The 12,240-nt window shown below is 47.9% G+C and overlaps 1 protein-coding gene and 1 non-coding gene across 4 annotated transcripts in view; one reads left to right on the top strand and one right to left on the bottom strand.

The window, feature by feature from the left end:
- The window catches only part of AGPAT4 (1-acylglycerol-3-phosphate O-acyltransferase 4), a 134,248-nt gene that overhangs the window by 78,954 nt on the left and 43,054 nt on the right, over nucleotides 1-12,240 (top strand). The window lies entirely within an intron of this gene.
- On the bottom strand, nucleotides 2,617-2,688 carry TRNAG-GCC (transfer RNA glycine (anticodon GCC)). The gene has a single exon. It is a non-coding gene; the product is annotated as a tRNA-Gly (tRNA).

Raw genomic sequence — 12,240 nt, 5'->3', positions numbered from 1 at the left:
CTGAACAGGGGCCTGTGGGAACAGTTAGACTCTGCTCCAGGAGGTCCGGTTCTCAGTGGGAAGATTCCAGAGCTGGGGGCGGGAACCCCGAGGGTGCCATTCCTCATAGGTCTGGGCTGTTGGCCGGGATGTCAGCTGAGGTTGTTAACTGAACACTGTCTCCGTGTGGCCTGGGCGTCCTCACGGTGCGGCAGGCTCGAGGTAGCAGGGTCTCCTAGCTGCCAGTGCCCGGCTTCCAAAGCGAGGGTCCTAGCTCAGGGCAATGTGCTCTGCTCTTTATGACCTGGCCTCGAGCACCGACCCTTGCTGCCACCATGTCCTGTTGGTTACAAGTGTGCTCGTGGCCCTCCCAGAATCGAGGGGCAACCACTTCCTTCCAGAGGAGCGGAAGCACAGCTGTCTTTAGAAGGCACATCTGTTGCAGGATGGGAAGTTTAAGTGCCTGACCATCTTCCCTGCAGAGAGCGGGACCCGATTCCTCTCACTCTAGGAGTGGGCAGGACTTAGTGACTCTTCTAGAAGACTGAGCTTGGAGAGCAATCTGCGACTTCTGAGGCGAGACCGTGAAACGTGCAGCCTAAATCCCCCCACCTCCCACTCCCTTGCCAGGGCAGCCCACCACTGCAGGGGAGGACCTTCAAGGTGCCCCAAGAGAGACCCTGAGAAGAGGAATGGAGGAACCCACCGCAGCACCAGCCCTGTGTGCAGCCACCTTGGAGCCAGAGCCTCCTCCCCAGTCAACTCTAAAAATATCGCTTTCTTTCTTTTTTCGGAGAAGGAAATGGCAGCCCACTCCAGTATTCTTGCCTGGAGAATCCCATGGACGGAGGAGCTTGGTGGGCTAGAGTCCACAGGTCGTAAAGAGTCGGACACGACTGAACGACTTCACTTTCACTTTCTTTTTTAATTGAATTGTAATTTGCAGTGCTGTGTTACTTTCAAATGTACAGCCAAGTGATTCACTCATATATATATATACTATTATTATATATTATAATATTATTATATATTATATATATATACTAATATATATTATATATACTATTATTATATATTATAATATTATATTATATATTATTATAATATATGTTATATATGTTATATATGTTATATATATTATATATTAATATATATTATTATTATATATATACTCATATATATATATAATCTGGGAAAGATTGAAGGTGACGGGAGAAGGGGGTGCAGAAGATGACGTGGTTGGATGGCATCACTGACTGAATGGACATGAATCTGAGCAAACTCCGGGAGGTAGTGATGGACAGGGAAGCCTGGAGTGCTGCAGTCCATGGGGTCGCAAAGAGCCGGACACAACTTAGTGACTGAACAACAACAAACCATCTTTATATTCTTTTGCATTATAGGCTATTACCAGACCCTGAGTGTAGCTCCTTGTAGGCCCTTGTTGTTTTCTCATTTCATATTTAGCAGTGTATATATGTTAATCCCAACCTCCCGTTTTATCTCTCCATCCATCCCTCCATCTCTTTCGGTACCATAAGCTTGTTTTCTACGTGTGGGGTCTGGTTCTGTCTTGTAAACAAGTTCACCTGTATCGTTTTTTCTTAGATTCCACATATCAGTAGTATCCTGTGATGTCTGTCTTTATCTGTCTGACTTACTTCTCTTGGGATGATAATGTCTCGGTCTATCTATGTGGCGTTTCATTCGTTCATTCTAAATGGCACTTCATTCTTTTGCTATGGCTGAGTAATCTTCCATTTTCTCTGTGTGTGTTGTATGTATATATATGTATCATTTCTTCTGAAACCAGTTATCTGTTGATGGGCATACTGCCCAAGAGTCTCCCGGCCGGAACTGTTCAGTCGTATCACTCCTGAATTCTTGACTCCAGAAATTGTCAGAGATAATAAGTGTTGTTTTTAAGGCATTACATTTTGGGACACTTGTTAGAAAGTTCTAGATAACCATGCATCCAGAAAAAAATATTTAGCAGTGCATATTGGGCATGTACAGGAAAGCCACCTTGTCCAGGCTTTCCAGGCCAGGAAAGCTTCCTGGAGGAGGAGACACATGAGATGCGCCTTCAAAGGTTCAGATGAATGGCATGCTGAGGCACGTGCACTTATACCACTTAAGAACATTGAAAACAGGGTGTGAGTTATGGGTGAATGGTGACCAAAGTCTGATTGATTCTCTTTAAAATGGGGACTTCCCCTTGGACCGTTCAGGGACTTAGTAGAGCTAATTTATTTACAGAACTGAGAGCAGGACCGGTTAGTTGGGGTGCATTAATTCACCTACCCCTGCACCCCAAGGCAGCCTCAGCATCACCTGGAGCAGTTAAAACAGCAGGTTCACACCACTCAGACCTCACGGTAACAGCATGGCTGGGCGCGGCCAATGCCTGTGGGAGTTTGGGAAGCTCTGCCCCACATGCCAGAGGCTGGGCACCTGCTGGGGATTCCTCACACCTCATAGATGGGTAGGGCCTGTGATGGGGAATTCAGATAAGTAAGTAAGTAGGCAAGTGTTAGTCGCTCAGTTGTGCCCGACTGTTTGCGACCCCATGGACTGCAGCCCCCAGGCCCCTCAGATTTTCCAGGCAAGGGTCCCCATTTTCTTCTCCAGGGGATCTTCCCAACCCAGGGATCGAACCCGGGTCTCCTGCACGGCAGGCAGATTCTCTACCAACTGAGCTACAAGGGAAGCCCGGAACTGAGATGACAGCCTTGAAAACAGAGTGACTGATACAAGACAGGAGGCCATCTTCCCTAGTCGTTACAAATGACTTTCTTACCCCTGTCTTCTATTTTTAACCCAAAGTACTCTTTGAATAAGAAATAAGACGTTGAAAACAAATAAGTAAATCAGTTCCTGTACTTTCCTTTTCTTTTAGTACTTTGACATCTCCCTCGGGACCATGGCGCATGGTCATCTCGTCCCGAGGAAAATTGTCCTTTTTCCTGAGTGACTGCTTAACCTTCGCCTTATCTGATTAGGTGCAGAATTAAGTCTCCCTTGAAAAGCCTCCAGTCTCCACTTCCCTGCCAGCTCATTTTCCCTGGGAAGGACCTGGAAGATCAATGTGGTCGAGGAAGTGGAGCTGATCAATGGGACAAGACTTCCTTTGTAACACCGCTAGGTGGATGATGACTTCCTTGCCCTGCGGTTATCTTGCAGCCGGCTCTAGAGGGCAGGATGCCGCCACAGGCAGCTGCAGTTCACCTCGCAGTCTCCAGAGGGGGCGGCGGGCCGTCTCAGCCTTGCCCGGATCAGACCCCAGGTTGGGGTTCTTGCAGCTAGAGCGGTGACCCAAACAGCGACGGGGACCCACTATCCTGAAACCGGGTGGCAGAGGAGCTCCCTGTTGATGAGTTTGGGTGGATCAGGAAGTGAGGTCGTATAGAACAGGCTGGCTCTAGAAGAGTCTTCTCAGGGGCTTCCTAGGTGGCGCTAGTGGTAGAGAATCCACCAGCCAATGCAGGAGATGCAAGAGACGTGGGTTTGATCCCTGGGTTGGGAAGATCTCCAGGAGTAGGAAGCGGCAACCTGCTCCAGTATTCTTGCTGGAGAATTCCATGGACAGAGGAGCCTGGTGGGCTACAGTCCAGGGGGCTGAAGAGTGGACACGACTGAGCGACGGAGCAATGAGTTAATGAGAGTAGAATGGTCTTAGGGACTAGAGCCGAGTGACGCCTACACACAGAGCGGCCCAAGACAGGCGTTGATTTGAACGCTGAGCAGCAACTTGCTTGTCCCTGATTCCTTACGGAGGGTGAAGAAGAGGCTCCCAGCGTACCTGGTCAGAGTAAAGGATGTGATTATAAATAAGGGCAAGTGGCCCAGGTGGTTCCCTCCAAAGCATTCCTGAGCTTTCAGAAAATGAGCTTACTCTGCACTGTGACTTATGCCCAAGGACACTTACTTTTTTGCTCCTTGTCCAGCCCAGCTGAGGGGAGGGTCTGGGCAGAGGCGGCCAGAGAGGACAACTCTTCCCACAGGTCATAAGCGTGTTACTTCTGTCGTTCAGGGACGAGACGGCGTGTTATTTAAGAAAAAGCGCTCTGAATTTAACATAAAGCCACGCCATTACTCACTGGCCTGTAAATCCTTTACTATCATGCTTGGCTCATAGGCTTTAATTTAAAACATTAATAACACTTATTGAATGCCTTGTAGGTGAACAGTAAATATTCCGGTGTTAATAGTCGTTAGCATTCTGCTACGGTGATTTTTTCCGTAGATGTGATGCACAATTCTGCATTTGGCTCGCTGGAGTCGTTAGACTAGGACTGAATTGAAGATTTTCCTTCTCTCCTTGTGTCTCCCTTCAGTAGTTGCGGCCCATGGTCTTAGCTGCCCCACAGCCTGTGGGGTCTTTGCTCCCCAACCAGGGATCGATCCCACATCCGCTGCATCAGAAGGCAAATTCTTAACCACTGGACTGCCCGGGAAGTCCTAAGAGGCGTAAACTCTTTAGGCAAGAATTCACTGTGCAGTGGGCACAGTGCCAGGTGACATCACTAGTGACATGATGAATGTGGGCACCATTCTCTTGTCCTTGGCTGGTCGCCATCATCAAGGGGCTGGTGGGCCAGCTGTGTTAATCAGGTTCCCAAGAGGAACAGGATATGGATATATATTCATACACACACCACATCTACAAAGTACCTTCACGGCCAGCAACCCTTAGGTTAGTGTTTGATGAAATAATTGCTATCTCCTGTCCCACTTACACCTAAAACTCCATTACCCCAGCCATGGCTGGAACTGACCCCTGCTTGGAACCCTTAACCTTGGCCTCCTTGACCCAGAGCTTTGAACAGTGAATGAGCTTTAGAAGTGGTGAGTATGACAAGAAGCTGAGTGTGATAAGAAAGTCCATGGAGGAAATGGTACCCAAACACCCGCCCAAGATGTCTGCGGTCCTGAGGCCAAGTTTTTATAGGTTTCTGCAAGTCTGATGCAGTATTGAAGCATATTATTGATGCAGAAGAGGCGAAGAGGTCAGCGAATGGCCTTTGTAATTGCTCTATAATTACTAAGCTAGAATCCTTTAAAACCCACATTGGTAGGCATGTCGTATGATGTTCTATACCAGGCCGGGGGAAGATGGTTAGAATACAGACAGTCGGTTCTCATCGCTTCTTGCCTCACAGATTGCGGAAACAAGCCCTGCACCTTCAGAGAATAAATCCGTAATAGCAATAATTCTGGGATAGGTTGGTTGGAGGATTTTCTGGGGTTTAAAACATAGAATCTTGGATAATATAAACAAGGTATCTTCCCCTCAGGGGCTTCCTTGGTGGCTCAGGTGGTGAGAGGACACCTGCAGTGCAGAAGACACGGGTTCGATCCCTGGGTGATGAAGAGCCCCTGGAGAAGGGAATGGCAGCCTACTCCGGGATTCTTGTCTGGTGAATTCCGTGGACAGAGGAGCCTGGCGGGCTACAGTCCATGGAGTTGCAGAGTCGGACACAACTGAGCAACTGACACACACACAGTTTCCCCTTAACGGGCTATGTGACCTTGTATTCAACTGAAAACACGTACAAGTTCAAGGTCAGTTTCTCTGTTGGTATTGACATTTACACAGTGAGCTCAAGTAAGGGGAAAGAGCAGTAAAGCATAAAGTGTTCCTGGCGCTGTCACGTGCTGGCTCAGAGCGACCGTGGCAAATGCGGAAGATGGGCACAGTGAGGCTGAGTACGTGGTCCAAAGACTCACAGCTAGCAAGAAAGGAGCCAGGATTCAACCCAGACTCAGCCAGTCTGTTCCCGAATCCAGCCCTAAAGCTGCAGGCAAACCCGGCTTATCTTTCTCAGTGCTGGGGGCTATCAAGCAGGTTTCTCAGCCTTAGCACTAGTGACACTGTGGGCTGGAAAGCTCTGTTGTGGGGCTCTTCCGTGCTGTGTAGGATATTTAGTCACACCCCTGGCCCCTACTCTCTGATGCCAGGAGCAGCCCTCCCCCAAGCTTCTACTGCTAAGTCGCTCCAGTCGTGTCCGACTCTGTGCGACCCCATAGACGACAGCCCACCAGGCTCCCCCGTCCCTGGGGTTCTCCAGGCAAGAACACTGGAGTGGGTTGCCATTTCCTTCTCCAATGCATGAAAGTGAAAAGTGAAAGTGAAGTCGCTCAGCCGTGTCCGACTCTTAGGACCCCATGGACTGCAGCCTACCATGGGATTTTCCATCCATGGGATTTTCCAGGCAAGAGTACTGGAGTGGGGTGCCATTGCCTTCTCCCCTCCCCCAAGAGGTATCCATAAAAATGTCTCCAGACTTGCAATAAAGGTCCCAGGGATGGGAGAGGGGACACAGAAGCACTCAGCTGAGAACTATGGTCCTGGAGGGAAAAATGATTTAAAGATTACAATTAGATATAAAAGTAAGCAGTGTAAGTTAGAGGCTTTCATTATATTTTGGAAAGAATATATAAATCATTTTACTTATCCACTTTAGAAACTAAACACAAAACCTGGGAATGCCCTGACTCTCTGGTGGTTAAGACTCCATGCTTCCACTGCTGAGGGCATGGGTTCGATCCCTGGTCAGGGAACAAAGATCCTGCATGCCAATAATAATAATAAAATGTAAAATAAATAAATGAATTAAAAGGAAAAAAGAAAGATGTACAAAACTCTTCCAAAGCATGTCAGCAAGTACAATAGAAGTGTATGCAGATTCCCTGGTGGCTCAGATGGTAAAGCGTCCGCCCGCAATGCAGGAGACCCGGGTTCCATCCCTGGGTCAGGAAGATCCCCTGGAGAAGGAAATGGCACCCCACTCCAGTACTCTTGCCTGGAAAATCCCATGGATGGAGGAACCTGATGGGCCACACTCCACAGGGTCGCAAAGAGTCCCACACAACTGAGCGACTTCTTTCACTTTCTAAGGGAAAGATGTTCAAGTGTAAAACAGGAGTGAAGGAAGAATGGAATCTGGGACGTGGAGGAAGAGGGTGGGTGAAAGCAGAAGTGACAGTTACATACGCGACAAAGAGAGCAGCTATTACTATTAAGACAGAGCGGACAAGTCGCCAGGTCTGAGCAGTTCCGGTAAACTGCGTGGTTCTTCGTTTCTGTGGACCATGAGGCCAAGACCATATTTCAGTCCCTCAGCGGTGACTATTGATTAAGACATTACCTGTAGGGCTGAAGTAATTTTGTTCCCAGAACTCAAATGCCCGCCGGCACTTGACCCTCCTGGCCAGTGGTCTCTGCTGCTACCTCGCTGGAGGTGGGTCTGCAGACTTCCTGTGGAGACTCTCCACTCTCCCCGCTCAGCCTTCCACGAGCTTCCATGCGATGATGGTTCTGCTCGGCCCCCGGAGGCAGGAGGGGCACCAGCCTGGGGCTGACTGCCCGGCTCGGACCTTGGGTGCCTTGGGAGCTGGAGAAGGGAGCGAGTGCTGTGAAGGTTTCCCAAAGAGGGGCGGACTAGGCTTAGACTTTGAGAAGGTTTACCGTGATTACATGGAGGGGGCGGCGGGGGGATGTCAGGAATGAAGAGAAGCTGGTGCGCTTACAGCATCAGGAACCACCCAGGGTCTCCTGGAAGGCTAGATCCTTACCACCCCTGGTGGTAAGGCAGGGATAGAAAGCAGGGTGGAGGGCAGGGGTCAGTGCTCTGACGCCTCTTAAAAAAAAAAAAAATTCTCATCAGCACATTAAATGTTCTGAGAAGGCCAGAGGTGGAGAGATGGGTTGGTCTTGTTTTTTCCAAAAGACCAATATCCCACAACACTTGTGTGGTTGTGTTAGTGGCTCATTCGTGTCTGACTCTTTGCAACCCTATGGACTGTACCCCCCAGGCTCCTCTGTCCATGGGATTCTCCAGGCAAGGACACTGGAGTGGGTTGCCATGCCCTTCTCTAGGAGATCTTCCTGAACCAGGGATCAAAGCCAGGTCTTCTGCATTGCAGGCTAATTCTTTACCATCTGAACACTTGTTAGCATCACTTCAATAGTTTCTTACTGAATTGGGGTTCCATGGAACAGAGTTTGGGAAGGTGGTTTAGGGGGCTGTAAAGTCTGCATCTGTTTGACCAGCTCGGACTTAAATCTTGCCCTTCCCAGCTCTGATGCTTTCCTCACTCCCGTTTAGAGTCACACAGCCTCCTCTACGATTTTCCAGTTCCCACCAGTGCACACCACTGCCTGCTTCTCTATCCTATCTCCTCTGATCGTCTACAAGTTCTATGAGAACAGAAATTTGTTTCTCTTGATCACTGAGTTCCCAGTGCCTGGGACCGTGCTGGCCGCCAGCGAGTGCCCCTGAGGATCTGTCCCAGGCATCCCGTTGCTGCTCAATCTTCAACATTTTCTTCTCTTTGCTTCTAGGATTAAATGCGTTACATTGAACTGTGACCCCTCCGTCCAGCCTTCTCCCTGACCCTGTGGCTTCAGACCTGTTTGAGGGGTGAGGTGGCCCTCACCCAGCCTCACTCCTCGCTGAGTTACCTAATCACACGTTACCCATGTGATTTCTCTGTTGCATTTGGTGCTGACTGCCTCCTTCTTTCTTCTAAAACATTTTCTCCTAGTTTCAAGACCCTTTCTCTTAATTTTCTCCAGCCTCCCAGACTTTCCAGTTCCTGAGTTATTCTTGAGTTATTCTCACCATTCCTTTAAATGTTGGTAAAAGTTGCACACTCAGGGTTTGATATGTAACTTCCCATGTTCCCAACTGCTGTGTTGATTGAGCCCCGTGACTCAGGGAAGAGGTCAGCCTTATTTTTCTCTTTTGTGGTATCCATAAGGTCCATCAAGTCTCATTTGTCCTAAACTTCTGATATCTTCAAGACTTCTAGAATATCAAGACGTGCAGCAACCTAGGAATCATGAAATCCGTGAGACTGAGATGCTTGGGTCACTGAGAAGCGTCTGGGAGCTTTAACGAGGTCAGAATGCTTCGGAAAAAAAGTAAGATCAAAGTGGACCTGGAGAATGTCCACGTTCAAGACTGGCTTTAAAACGCCTCAGCCTGGGGAGCCCACTGGCCACCGCAACTGCCAGAGATACTTAGGATAAAAATAGAACCTGTCGCACGAGCCCGGGGGAGTGTTAAGCTTCCCTGTGTAGAGTTTCTACACGTGTAGTTTTGGATCTGAGATGAGGGACGGCTTTCCTAGAGTTCTTCCCCTTTTAGAGTAGTTGAAGACCGGTGGTGTCCGGCACGACTCGATGCCTTAGATAGCCGCTGCAAGGTTTCTCCTTCTGTGTCTTGACTCCTCGATGAGGTCTGCAAGCATGCCTTTACTGCGTACACCGTGGACATGCTGAGGGACATTAGATGCCTTCTAGGAACCTACTTGGGTCTTTTAAAGATAGCTGGCTGCTGCACCAGCTGCTGATTCTAGGGATGAGGAGACCCCTCGGGGGCGTTATTCGTTGGATGACTCTATTCGTTGCAGGATGCACAGCACAATGAACATTCACTTAAAATATGTCTATAATCCTAAGACATATATATAGCATCTAGAAAGACAATACTGATGATGCTACTTGCAGCAAAAGAGAGACATTTCGACACAGTGGGGGAAGGAGATGGTGGGATGACATGAGAGGATAGCTTTGAAACATTATATGTAACTGTATGTAAAATAGATAACCAGCGGGAATTCAAAGCCAGTGCTCTGGGACAACCTTGAGGGGTGGGATGGGAAGGAAGGTGGGAGGGGGTGTTCAAGAGGGATGGGACATACGTATACCTAATGCTGATTCATGCTGATGTACTGGGAGGGATTGGGGGCAGGAGGAGAAGGGGACGACCGAGGATGAGATGGCTGGATGGCATCACAGACTCGATGGACGTGAGTCTGAGTGAACTCCGGGAGATGGTGATGGACAGGGAGGCCTGGCGTGCTGCGATTCATGGGGTCGCAAAAAGGTGGACATGCCTGAGCGACTGAGCTGAACTGAACTGATGGCAAAAACCATCACAAAATTGTAAAGTAATTATGCTCTAATTTAAAAAAAAGATTAAAAATGTCTATAATCAGACAGAGGCGGGCTATAGTCCATGGGATCTCATAGAGTCAGACATGACTGAGCAACTAACACACATGTATTTTTCCCTTAACGAGCTATGTAACCTTGTATTCAATTGAAACCGTGTACGGTTCTAGGTCAGTTTCTCTGTTGGTGTTGACATTTACAGAGGAGCCTGGCAGACTATAGTGCATTGGTTGCAAGGAGCCGGATATGACTTAGGATTGAACAACAGCAACAATAATCCAATTTGTTTTTCAGTCCACTTGTTATCCTACCATGCTTATCTCTGAATAATTGCTTTCCCTCTATTATTTGGGAAGACTGCCATTGGAAATGGAAAGCGAGAACCCCCCTCTGAAAATCGTAGCCAATTTCTTGTCTTGGGTTACCCTTCAATTTGATTTTGAGTTCAATGAGACATTTGCTTCAAATTCTGAAAAATGTTTCTGAAGTGGTTAAATAAATTTTTTTTTTTTTAAAGAAAACAGTATATGGAATTTTAGATAATAAGTTTGGACTTGGATAAAGTTGAGACCTCCAAGAGGGCCCTAAAGAACTGTACCCTTCTCAGTTATTTGTCTGAACAATTCGAGAAATTAAGCAAAGGCATGGAGGATGGAAGACAGACTATTTTCTTGATGGATGATAAAGCCCATCTTGGAAGTTATAACTGCATGTGAAGTTGCTTAAATAGACCAAACCCTCAAATTGGGCAGATTAGCCCAGAGAGGGCTGGTGCAGGGCAGCCTCCTAGGATCCAAGAGGGAAGGGTAGAGTGCTCACCTGAGGAGGAGGGGCAGATCCAAGCCAGGAATGTCCGTTTAACCGTCCCAAACTCGCTAGTCCTGTAAACTACTCTTCCTCCTGGGGCAGGTGAGTAAAGGCATGCTGGGAGGGCAGGCGTCTCCCTAGAGAAAGATCTCTACTCGTTCACCAAGCCGGAAGTACGGAGAGGTGCCCGAAGCTGAAAGGTTGGTATATCAGACCATCTCTGGAAAGTATTTTGGGGTAACCACTTAGAAGATGGTGAGACTTTACACATTCTAAATTGATTTAAAGTACTCATGGAAAATGACTTAAAACACTGATTCCAGTGACCTTTCCGGGGGTCAAGTGGTCACCACGCTTCCACCACAGGGACAGCGGGTTCCATCTCTGGTCAGGGAACTTAAGATCCTGTGTGCCACACAGCACAGCCAATAAAAGAAATAGATGTATTCCAAAAGAAGGCAAGAAAGGAGAAAGTGTGGGTCGCCTAGGGTGCGCGAGATTGGACAGTGACTCTACATCCAGGAAGGAGAGCAATTCCTATTGTCATACACTACAGTTCTGTTCAGAAAGGGGGTGGGGAGGTGTGAGTTAAGAGTCGAAAGCACCATTTCTGCCTTCAAGATAGAAAGAAAAACAAACAATTTGTCAAAGGTCATCGCCTAGAAAAAGTAGAGTCATTAATCAGACTGCCTTGACTCCAGAGCTTCCACGGGCGGAGGCCACGGTAACCTCCCTGTCGTTTATGGCCACACTAACTGTCTGTCTTGCAGCTGGACGGATGGCAATGCCATCTCTCAGCTCATAGAATCTATGTCTGACAGAATCTTTGTTACTGATGTTTTAAATGTCAATCTACAGCAGTCAAATGGCTACAATTTAGCCTTGACTGTGTTCTTAATTACTCAAGTCAATGTCTCCAGGACCATGACGGGTGGGGAAAAAAAAATACACATCTATTCTTGTCTGACTGTAGTTTCATCAACTATCAGACCTTCTGGAAGTGGAAAATCCCTTCACTTTTATCTAAATGTTTGGTTCATTTTCTTTCTGTTGCTTGGCATCCTTGTCTGCAAACGTTGTCACTAGGCAGAGCCCGTAATAAGCACTTAGTCAGTGGGTCACTATATTTGGAATCCGGTTGCTAGCCTGCTTAGGGTTACATTCTTAAAGGGTTCAGAAACCAGTGGAGTGATGCCGGAGAGATGTGAGCACACAAGGGTGGCAGTGAATCTGTTCGGGGAAATCTGTTCTGGGGAACTGTTCTCGAGGTTTCTTTGTCTAGAACAAAGAACAGACTGTGTTTTGTTTGTTATCTTTAAAGAACCCGCCTGCCAATGCAGGAGACATAAGAGATGCCGGTTTGAACCCTGGGTCGGGACGATTTCCTGGAGAAGGAAATGGCAACCCACTCCAGTATTACTGCCTGGGAAATCCCATGGACGGAGGAGCCTGGTGGTCTACGTCCGTGGGGTCGCAGAGTCGGACACGAC

The sequence above is a fragment of the Ovis aries genome, chromosome 8 (assembly GCF_016772045.2).
Source record: "Ovis aries strain OAR_USU_Benz2616 breed Rambouillet chromosome 8, ARS-UI_Ramb_v3.0, whole genome shotgun sequence".
Lineage (NCBI taxonomy): Eukaryota > Metazoa > Chordata > Mammalia > Artiodactyla > Bovidae > Ovis > Ovis aries.
This window is presented reverse-complemented; position numbering and strand designations above follow the sequence as displayed.